Source organism: Lissotriton vulgaris, chromosome 4_1, assembly GCF_964263255.1.
Source record: "Lissotriton vulgaris chromosome 4_1, aLisVul1.2, whole genome shotgun sequence".
Lineage (NCBI taxonomy): Eukaryota > Metazoa > Chordata > Amphibia > Caudata > Salamandridae > Lissotriton > Lissotriton vulgaris.
Window position 1 is genome coordinate 2,095,480,429 of NC_141691.1, and position 12,409 is coordinate 2,095,492,837.

The window sequence follows — 12,409 nt, forward strand, 5'->3', positions numbered from 1 at the left end:
CTTCTGTGCTGGCCGATGTACCGTTGTACCTATGTAGCTAAAGTTGGAGATGTACTTCGGGTTGTCTGTAAAGATCCCCGGTATATTACGGACCTGTAGACCTACGGGAATTACATCTGCTTTAAGGTAATCTGTCAGCATAAGTACCATGAGTTGTAGTCGTACTTGTTTCTTTTTTAATTTCTCCAATTGCTCAGGTAAAGAAGAGTTAGTAACTGTGGGTGCATCAGGGGTATCCGATAGTAAGGATGGTCCAGAACAGAGTTGTTTAAGGTATTCTGCGGTGTACAAGGGAGCATGTGCTGACATAACTATTCAGAGTGGAAGGTACAGGAGAAGTAGTGTGGTGGCACTAGGGTGCCCAGCCGCGTAGTGACGAGGGTAGAAGAAATTGCTCAGTTAAAGCAGATTATTTCAGGGAAGCAGAGGTGCTGTCGAGCAAATTGAAAGCACGCGGCTACCCGAGGAGATTGGTCAAAACAGCCACTAAAAGGGCCTGGTACTGCCCCCGGGAAGCCCTTTTGACACCAAAACAAAGAGACAGAACTGAACGCATAGCATGTGTAACCACCTTTTCCCCGGTTTCCAATAAAATACGGCAGTCCATTCTCAAGCATTGGCCCACTTTGAATGCAGGCCCAATACATCTAGAGAGGCCACTATTTGCCTTTAAAAAGAGTAAAAATCTGAAAGACCATCTAGTAAGAGCGGCATTACCAGCTCCCACTCCATCTACCACAATCGAAAGTAACTGGGGTCTCCCTCCTATTCTGGGGCACGTTAAGTGTGGATGCTGTACAATGTGCGAATTCACTATCGAGGCACGAAACTTTAGCCATAATAATGTGACATTGACAATGAAAAGTTTCACCAATTGCAACAGTCACAATGTCATTTATGCAATTGTATGCCCGTGTCCAAAAATGTACGTTGGCCAAACGACCCAGAAAATAAAGACCCGCATCGGCCAGCACAGAAGCCGTATACGATGTGGAACGCCAAATGCACCCCTCGTTGAACACTATGCAGAACTGAAACATACGGCAGATGACATCAAGTGGACGGTGCTAAAAACAGTAAAAGTTCCACAAAGAGGAGGCAACCTGGCTCAACTCCTTAATCGAGAAGAACTGAAGACAATTATACAATTTGATACCATCCACACGGGGCTCAACAGAAGTGAGGACTGGACAACGCTGTTGTAAGCCCACAAAGTGCCCTCAATTATAAACTTTGGCCCGGAACAGCCGGAATTCAGAAAGGTCCTTTTTGGCAAAAATCTGCAAGATATTGTTATGCATATTAGGTTACACTCATGTATAGGTCTGTAAGTTCCTTATAATTAATTACAAATGATGTTGGTCACAGCATGAGCACATTTTTTTAACTTGCATTTATTATTTAATATTTATTATCTAATTTTCACAACCTTTTATTTTTAACACCTTAATTTTAATTACACAGAAAACTCACACCCTAAGAAATAATTACGCAAAATCCTACCCCCCCCCCGAACTGTAGGAAGGTTTTATCTGTCGCCCTATGTAGGAATATCTTCCCTGCCCAAAATGGCCACTCGCATAAACAATGAAGCCACTCTGGCTTCTTTCCCCCCCTCATCACGTGTCTGGCGATCCACCAGTAGAATTGAACAAGCCCCAGCCAGCCCGTATCACGTGACTCGCTACAGACGACTTGTCCGGCGCTCCACCAATGAGATGGAGCAAGCGCCACCCAGCTCGAACCACGTGACTCCCTATTGAAACCAATAATATGGGAGGTCTCCTCACACCCGGAAGCGCCCCATCGAGAGCAGCTCCCGTGGCAAAGCGTTCCTTGAAACCCGGTAAGTCTTGGAGATCCGCCGCCCCGAAGCAGAATAGCGGACAAAAAGCTTGCAGGGTATTCCTAATAATTTTTACTTTTCCCTAGAGCGGACCAGGGATCCGCCTGGCCGCACGAGTCGCCGTTATTCTACAGCAGAGGAAGGCGACCCTGCCCAAAAGCTGCCGGTAATTTAGCGCGCCACTTCCTGGTGTTTCCTCAATCCCCTCACCCAATTTTAAATTAAACCTCTACTCTTTTCCTCCACAGTGGTTGGACGTATAATCTACACGCCAACTAACCAGTCTTTCTACAAACCTCTGCAACTGCAACCTCCAAGCATAAGCATGGTAGTAAGAAAACCCAACCCTAGCAAACTATTTCTTAACGTTTGGAGACCAATATTCTTTCTTATCTAACTGTTTTATGTACCTCTACAGCTGGATAATTATTAAATACCACAGTCCTTGGCTGACTATTCACAAGACGTTTCCCTTGGTGCCATACTCCTATGTAAGGCAAATGGTAATTTAACTTCCCTCACCTTGGCCACAGAATAAGTGTTTCCTAATGCAAAAAACGTGTATTCACGGTAATATCTGTTACAGATCAGGCGTAATTCTGGATTATTCACTGCGCCTGCACAGCATCTCTGTTTGGACTACTCCAAAAAGGAAAGATTCACATTAATGGTAAATAGGCCAACTTTGGTTTCCCTTCCCCAATTTCCTCTCCATTCCCTAATTGAAAAGGACATCCCCTGATATAATCTCTATTTTCAACAGAACAAATCGCGCTGATGATATTAAACTTGGTAGGTCCAACTAGCCAACAGTCGTCAAACGCCCCGACCTGCCAGCACTGGCCCGTTCACCCCCGATCACACCTTGTTGGTTCACCTCCACAAGCCTCACAACCCTCACGTCTCTCCAATTTTCCCATCAACTAGTCTCACTATTCACAACCAATTGAGTACTCACTACCACAAATGTATGTGTGGCGCTTCACAAATCATGGAAAGATTTTTTGAAAAAATGCATGAGTACCTGAGGCCTTTCACAAAAAACTCACGCCTCACGGCAACACCGAATACTGCGAATACGCATGCAATGTCTATAGTTACAATGTGAGCGCTGACTAGACTAATAATGACTGTACATATTTCTGTTCTTTTTTCCCCCCTTTTATTCAAAAACAGGTGCTATAATTGAGTTTTTGTTCAGGCAAAATTATTTTACTTGTCCTGATGATGATCCCGTTGTAACTGAGCTGGGGATCGAAACGTCGACGACCGTAGAGTAATTCATACAGTTAATTCCCTGATATCATTGTGTGTATGAATGACTCCAGGATACACTGTCAATGTGAATTTAATTCAGTGACCTGTAAGCTCACTCTGTTTGCCTGATATTTTCTTTCACTTGCCCTCACTTCCTTACCTCTCTCCTTACGCTTGGCACAGGATTGTGCCCTAATGTAACCCGTATGTTTTGGGTTATATGTTGTATTCTGAAATCCTATACTCATTGAACAAATAAACATTCCCTGACCGGCTGGTCAAGGAATCCTGAACTATATAGAATTCCATTGTGATCTATATATATATGTTTCCTTCATTCTTGTAAGCTCAGGACCACTTGTTGTTTTGATAATTACTTGCCACCCATGGTCCCGAGCGATTCTATGGGTTCCCCTTGTCCTTCCTTGAACACTTATTGTGGAGGCATCAAAACTATGAATAACAAAACAACCTGGTTTTGCAAGGGAGTCACTCCATCTTTGGTCCTGGGGCTCAGTGGCCATCTAGAGACACCTACCAAACCTAGACATTTCTAAGAACTAGACAGCCGGGTAGTCCAGAGAGGTGTGACTTGCATGGATCCATAAACATTTTCTGACCCAGAATCCCCTGTAAATCCCCTGTAAATCTGAAATTTTGCTATAAAAATCTAATTTTCCTCTCATTTCTTTTTGGGAAATTAGTGGGATCACTCTGCCAGCACAAATAAATTATCTAGCACTAAGCATTTCCCCAGGTCTCCTGATAAAAATACTACCTCACTTGTGTGGGTGGGCCCAAAATATACTGTGAAGGCTTCAAAATTATTGATAACAAAACAATCTGGTTTTGCAAGGGGGGCAGCTGCGTTTTTGGTCCCGGGCTCAATAGCCATCTAGGGAAACCTACAATACCCAGATATTTCCAAGTTTGGTAGGTTTTGGGCTGTATCCCAATAAAATGCCATAAGTGTGCTGAAAATGTGGTTTTCTGACAAAAGACTGCCTGTTCCCGAAAGCTATAAAGATAGTGATTTTAGCACTGCAAAACCTTTGGTTATACCATCTACAGGGAAAAAATTGGACACTTTCTTTGGCAGCACTCCCCCCCTCCAACAAAAAAAATGTTGCTGTATTTTGTCTAATTTCTCAATGCATTTCGGGCAACTGGTGGCCGAAATGCATTGGGCTTTTAATAAAACACTGTCTTCGATAAATTTGCATTAATCGTATTCTTGAAAATGAGGTTTGGATGGCCCAGCTGGAATATGAGAAACTTGAAAATTGGCATACCATTCCGTGTGTGGACAATGGACAAGTTATTTATTAAAGTCAAACAAATTAGTTAACAAGCATTTACAATGCAATGATTTCACCTTTGGAAAAGTTAGAGCTATTGGCATTGTAAATGACAGCATTTGTATTTATGTGTTGGTTTTGAAAACAGATAAATAAATGGCTTTGTCATTTACATTGCCATTAGCTTAATATCTCGCAAATGTGAGACCTATAGTACCCTACGGATGAGCTCAGCAGACAGCAATTACTACCACACACACACACCCAGAGCCACACACACACCCCCAGAGCCACACACACACACACACACAGAACCAGCCACACACACCCAGAGCCACACACACACACCCAGAGCCACACACACACCCAGAGCCACCTTGAACCACAGCAGATTCACCACAAAGTATCTCAGTTGAAGTGAATGCCCACCCTTGGGGGAACTTGCAGGGCCTGGAAGACCCAACCCGACATACAACTCACAACATCAGAGGCCCAATTCCCACAGGCCACAATCTGAGTACAGGAAAAAAAGAAGGCACCGTGGTCATCAGGTCACTTAATTTGATCAAACAATGTATATATATTTTTTTTCTCCAAAAAATGTTTCTTTCCAAAATTGAGAAATTCACGAGAGGGTAACTAGTTTTCATGAAAATTCATAACTAAGCAATTTTACAAAATTGTAAAATTATGAATACCTTACAGAATTGCAACTGTACACCCCCCTCTCGAGAACTCTATCCAAATTGATAAATCGGAATCACGTATAACTATTTTAACCTATTTTAAAAACAATGCCTCTCTGTGTATTATATTACACTGAAAACTGTCCTATAGTATGCTCTGTATTTTTTTCTTAAGTCAGAACTATGGGGGAATGGCCTGGAATATACTTTGAAATGTACAGAACAAATACAACGGCACGTTTAGTTTGTCGACATTCAGAAGTTATCCTCCACCTAACAGTACCATTAATGAATCTAAATGAGAAAAACACATGCATGAAACACAGCAGTCCTAGTTTACAGAGGAATATTATCCCCCCGGCTTGATCTGCCCAAATACGAACATTTAACTCAGAGTGCAACCTGCAGTTCACTAACATGCACAACTCTAATGCGTGAACCCATTTTACACAATTGTGTTTGTTTGGTAACCCCTGGTGAAACAGGTAAGAGGCTTCGTCCGCATGTCTGAAATGTGAGTTGCAAACGAAGGACAAGTCAAGGTCGGGAAACTCCGACAGGGACTACTTTCAGCAGATTCACAGAAGTGCAGCAAATGAGTGAATCGATTTTCCCGAAACGTGAACTACAAGTACCTTACAGAGGAAAAGCTGTAATTGCAGTATTTACTGTGGTAAAATGTAACGAAATAGAAAAATGAAGACGCAATTATCCGCTCTGAAAAATAGAGCAACGGCATGTACTTTAAAAAAAATAATTTTTTAAAGAGGGGGTAAGGGTTCCTACGGTTTTATGGAATGTGGAAACACCTGGACACCAACCACCCTACTCCCTTTCCTAGACATTTTTTGTTTCCTTTGTAATAGTAATGTCTTTTCTGCTACTTAAAATTGCCTTCCCACCCCCTTCCTTTTTTACTACTAGTGCCCCCCCACGCCATCATCCGCCCTTTCACCCCTTCTTGTCGACTTTGACAGTAGCCTCTTGTCAGATTACCCTATGTCCCGTAACTCGTGAGAATCACATGATTGAACAATCCCCATTAGCAATAATTATTTTATTTCTTGTCGATTCATATAGCGCGGACTTGATCCGACGGGAGTGGAGCGCTTTACATGAGAATCAGTTATATTTCAAGAGGTCACATTCTGTATTTTATTTGTTTTGAGGCACAGGCGGGAGATACAGTGATTTGTCCAGATTAGCAGCATATTGAGCCGACGCCAAGACCCTAGCCTCGCTCCACTGGTCCAAGAGAGAACTCGGAGGGGCCATCTGCTCACTGCTCTTCACAGCAGCTAGCGCCGTGGGTGGTCTCTCTCCACCCCCCTAACCCACTCACCCCCCGCCCGTGACACATGCACATTGGGGGCAACATGGGACGTCTAGGTGCCAGCAAAGGGAGGAGACAGCAAAAACTTTACTTAACAACTCGGTGTACGTGTCCTGTGCTTTCACCTGTGTGTATTCAGGGTACCCCTGCCCACCCCCCCCCTGGGATGGCAGCCGTGCCCCCCGCCCCCTTCTAGGAGGGTCAAGTCTGATTTCCAGGCCCAGGCGGAAACATCTGACCGGCCCGGGCTACTTCGCTCCTGTCTCTCAACAGTCATGTCTGTCCGTCCCACTCCACTCACTCATCGGGTGGGGGTGGGGAGGGCTGGTCTGAGAGGGAGGGGGGTGGGGGGGTGAGGCATGCCTAGCTGCCAACATCAAATGTTCATTTACATTGTATTTATATAGCGCCTACCACCGTTGAAGAGGCGCTGTGCCTCTTTCTGAAACAATGTGTGCAGAATAGAGGCGGGCAAGCCAACAAATGAACAGTGCGAGCCGAGCCAAGGGCCTGGCTCGGATCTTAGAGCCGTGCATGAGCCGAGCCCTGAAAATATGTACACCCCACCATGCTATAACGCCCTCCCCAATACATGGCCAATTATCCAGTACTTTTGGCAGAACAACTGGCCTCTCATGTAATTAAGTACTCTAAAACTGTCCTAGTGGGGGATTTAAATTATTGGTTCGACAGAACAGACACAGACATTCAAGCTGGAGAACTGAGGGATCTGCTTACAGATCTAAACTTGGTCCAACACATCCACTTACCCACTCACCAGAAGGGCCACAGCCTGGACCAAATGTGGACACATAATCTACCACCATTCTCTCCCATTATAAGTCCTTGTATTTGGTCAGACCATTATTTCATCCAGTTCCCGCTAGAAATTCAAGGGCAGCTTAAGGCCAAACCTTCTATGGGAGAAGAGTTCCATAAATGGAAATCCATGGACCGCTCTGGGTTCATGGACACGTTGAACAACACTCTTTCCCTATCAGGCGAAGACCTGGAGGTTGACGAGAGGGCACTGTCCTCCTGGCTCCTCCACGCAGCAGATCTGTTCGCCCCCTCTGTATACTTGTCTAACATTAGAGGTAATGATGCCCACAAATGGTTCACCCAGGAACTTAGAGCACTTAAATTAGGGGTACGACAGAAAGAAAGACAGTGGAGAGCCACTTATTCCTCACAGGATAGGGAAATCTTCTGCGTCACTAGGAAAAAATATCAACAAATTTTAAGCCAACACAAACTCAACTACTTTTCTACAAAAATGTTATCTTCATCTAATAAGTCCAAAGACATTTTTAATATAGTCAATGAACTCTGTGACAACGACAGGACAGCCCCCTCAATAGCTCCCACGCAGAAGCTATGTGATTCCCTGAATAACTTTTTCAGAGAAAAAATTGTCACTATTAAATCGAGCATTGCTAGTTCCCCAACGTCACTTTCTCTGGATGACGCCTTTTATAATCCCTCTGTACTAGATGCCTTCCCGGCTATCGATGGTAAAACTTTTTCTTCACTTTTGGCGAGGGTAAAGTCCGGATCCCCAAACGATATCTGCCCCCCCCCCACATCTTCTCTGAAATCGGTCAGACTATCCCTCAGGGTATCCTACCCCTACTAAACGAATCATTGGCCCAGGGCAGGGTACCTACTGGTTTCAAACACGCCCTGCTAATCCCTCTGATAAAAAAACCAGGTCTGGACCTCCGGGACTCATCAAATTATCGTCCCATATCCCTGTTGCCGTTTTTATCCAAGATATTGGAGGCTCATGTCTCCAATTGTCTTTCCAACTTTGTGGAAACCACTGGGTTTCTGGAGCCCAACCAAGCTGGGTTCCGTCCAGGCCATTCGACCGAGACGGTAACCCTGGCAGTCCAGAACACACTTCGGTGTAACGCAGACAGGGACGTCCACCAGGCACTGGTACTCCTTGACCTGTCTGCTGCGTTCGACACGGTCGACCACACTATTTTGGTCGGCCGTGTCAGGCAGGCAGGCCTCAGAGGTGCTGCCCTGAGCTGGGTGGAATCATTTTTGTCTGACCGGACTCAAGCAGTGAGACTGGGCCCCTTCACAGCCCCTAGAATTAAGAACGACTGCGGTGTCCCTCAGGGCTCTTCCCTGTCCCCCCTTTTATTTAATTTATATTTGCGTCCCCTCTTGTACTCCTTGAGGAAATTCAAAGTGTGGATCTTTAACTACGCAGATGATCTGCAATTGATTTTCCCCCTAGGCTCGCCTGACGCTGTTACTGAGTTTAGGGAGGTCATGGCTCACATCCAGAGGTGGATGGGCGTTAACCACCTAAAACTCAACCCAGGCAAGACTGAACTGATCTTGCCTGGGAAGAGTGAACTCAGCTGGGGACCTCAATTTTGGCCTCCGGAGATGGGAAATCCCCCTTCCAAATCCCGCACGGTCAAGAGCCTTGGAGTCACCTTTAGTGAAGACCTCTCTTTGAAAAGTCAGGTAGGGACAGTAGTCTCCGCATGCTTCTTTCAGCTGCGCAAGATTAGAAAGATTGCCCATCTCCTAACCCATTCTGCCCTGATACAGGTGACCATCGCCCTTGTGCTGTCTAGGCTGGACTACTCAAATAGCTTATATTTGGGTCTTCCAGCCGGGCAGCTCAAGAGGCTGCAGCTAGTTCAAAATCAGGCGGCCAGGCTGATCTGTGGGCTTCCTAAATGGCAGTCCATCAGGCCAGGCCTGGCAGATCTGCATTGGCTGCCGATAGCCCAGAGGGCGGCTTTTAAAACCGGCTGCATTATCTTCAGGGCACTACAAGGCAAGGGCCCCAAATTTATCATCAACTTGCTTGCCAGATATGTCCCCTCTCGCAACCTTTGTTCCAGTCACAAAAGCCTGCTCACGGTGCCTGTTGTTAGGAAACAACGTCAGGGCGGCAGCTCCTTTCACTTTCTTGCTGCCTCCCTCTGGAACTCCCTGCCAGCTTCTTTAAGGTCACACAAGGATATTCTGGCCTTTAGACAAGCCTTTAAGACCTGGCTCTTTAGGGAAGCCTATCCTTAGATGTTCCAAGCTGTCCTCCTGTTGTTGTGTTGTGTTTCTGAAAACTTCCTATAGCGCCATGAAGCCTACGGGCGTACGTGCGCTCTACAAGTTAAATTTAACATAACATAAACCACGTGTACAAATACAACAAACCACGGAAAATATGATACCGAGTCTTCAAATTTCACAAAATGTATTTCTTTAACGCGTGGATGATCTGACATTAACAGGGCACGTTATAGGACTGCTCTGAGAAGCATTTATTAATAGTGATAGTTTTCTACAAATGGTAGTGTGAACTCACATATTCGCAGGGGCTTTCATGCGTGAGGACGAACAAAAAAGAGATTTGGTAAAAAAACAATATTTGCCTAAAATCACACAATGTAAGCAAGGAAGCAGGTGTCTGTCCAGGTTTTCTGGTTTCACTCTGTACAAACAGCCAGTAAGTAAGTTTCTGTTTTTTTTTAACCTCAGTGCATTCTTCTGCATTTTTGAAAAAAAACAGCACAACCTGGACCCCAGGTATTGAGCGCTTTACGTGGGTATCAGACAGTTCATTACACAACCATCCATGCATTGCTTACAGCCATGGGGAGATGAAGTAATTTGCCCAGAATCACATGATGTTGAGCGGACGCCGAGATTCGAACCTGGCAGCTCAGGCCACAACGCCACAACACCAAACAGCGGGTTGAGGAAGGCAGACGCCACAGGAAAGGTCGGCTCGGTATGATCTCGCGGTTGCAACAGCACTTCGAGCCGAGCCGAGCTAGCTACATGTGCGAGTCTGGCGAGTGGTCTTCAGTCAGCCCATGCTCTGTGAAGCACGCACGGTGCATTCTGGTACTTGTAGTTCCAGATAAGCTACTGGCTTAAAAAACAGCTTTGTCGACTAAAGTTACGGCTGGCTGAAGGTGTCACACATGAGGGAGCATGGGGCACCAGAACCCAGACAGCAGCCCACCCCGGACATGTAATGGGGGGAGGCCAGGGCTGGCCCTGATTCTGAACCCCGCCCCCCGGGCTCCTCTGTTTGACTCCTGAATGTTGGGGGCTGTGGCCCCCCTTCCTGTCCCAGGCGGCATTGCTCTTAAAGATAGGGGGTTGTGTGTTACCCAGATGAAAAGAGGCCAAGGACTCGACGCAGTTTGTTTTCTTTCTTTTAAGAGGCCTGTGTCTTTCTTTCCTTCTGCCACCACTGAGAAGATAAGCAAATAAACAGATTTTAATGTCAAGATTGCACCGTGGACAGACACCCGAGCGCCTCAAGCCCAACTGATGCCAGTGCTGCAGGAAGCACTAAAGACCGGAGCAGGGACTGGCTCAAACATCCCGTGGTCCTGGGCAAATAAATCACTTCTCTCCCCGAATGTGTCGGTCTGTAGCTCAGCTGGTGCTCCATATGTAGCGCTCCGATACCTTCGGTCGAGTTTGTGCGATACAAAACTGCAAAAAATAAACAAACATAAAGGATAGGTGAGTAGGAAATGAAGCCAGTTGACATGTTTCGCCTGGTTCTGAGCCACCCCTTCTCACGAGGTGTTCCCCGCCGGTGCCGTTTCAAGCCAGAACACGTCTCGTTGGATTGGTTCCCCTCACTGGCTTCTAAGCGCTCCCGGCCTCAAAGCGCCGGGCGCGGCTCCCGGGGAGTGAACCCCGCGTCTGCAGCACAGCAGGGCTTCAGGGCTTTTTGGACACTATATTAGGGGAAATAATGCAACGTTTTTTAATATTCACCACGGGGAATATATTTTTCCACAACGCAAAAACCTGTTTCTTTTCTGCCCCGGAGGGGGAACGGGCAAACGGACGGCGGGAGGGGGGGTGGGAACGGGCAAATGGACAGCGGGAGGGGGGGCGGAAACGGGCGGCGGGAGGGGGGGCGGAAACAGGCAGCGGGATACAACCATGCGGGACCAGGACGATCAAACAAACAGCCATGTAAAAAAAAAAAAAGTACACGCCCACAGTGGACACGTCTTCATGACGTTGTGAAAAGCCTAAAAATCGCTGGAACGCCCACAAATCTGCTCCGGCTTTGACGGAGAGATCTCTGTTCCAATGGCTAGCCTCCATTTATAGAGCTAGCCAATGGAACAGAGGGGCGGGACTAGACTCACATACTCTAAACAAAAGATTTCGCCTGCGCAAAACGCTGCTTGCACAGCTTTTGACAGGCGAAACCTAAAAATTGGATTGCTTGGAGTACTTAGGATTAAGTGGAATGAAATTCTACCAGAGAGGCGTGATAGCTGTGCGATTGGTGGGGGCGTAAACGACGCCCCAGCTCATGTGGAATTGCCAATTGCCAATTGGGCATGACACATAACCAGTCTGCATGCACTCGGAATCATAATGTATTAGCTTGGTTGAATTACTGAGCAAAAGGTGAGCATCCTACCCCCAATGTGAGGTAATATAAATTTTATGGTCAAGTTATGTTCCCTAGCGAGTACCCCACCGACTCCGTGTACGAGATTAAAGTGCATGTAACTTCCCTCCTGGGCCAGCTATGAAGACGCAGATACATTTGCGTCCACCGTTAACATGTCTTCTTTCAGACCCACCATGAATGGGTTCAATGGTCCGTTCCTAAGTATGCCTTGCCAACGTCTTTTTGAGGTGCATCCTACACGTTTTTCAGCTCTGCCCAAGTAGGCCTGAATTTCTGCCATCCAGACCTCTCTGTTCTCTGACTCCGAGAGCAAGCAGCCCAGGCTGCCCCCCGTACCCGTGAACTCTGACTTACTTCTAGCGCGGCCCTCCGTGCTCAGCTCAGCCTGCTGCCTGCCAAGATTGACTATAACCTTCGAGTTATCTGTTTCCCTCTCCGAAACTACATTCCAGCCTGCTAGCTTCAGTAAACATCCTTCCTCAGCTGCAGGGCCAAAGGGCCGACCTGTCTTTATGCAGTTAATTCAAGTAATTCATAGCCTCTGTTGCCATGCTTCCA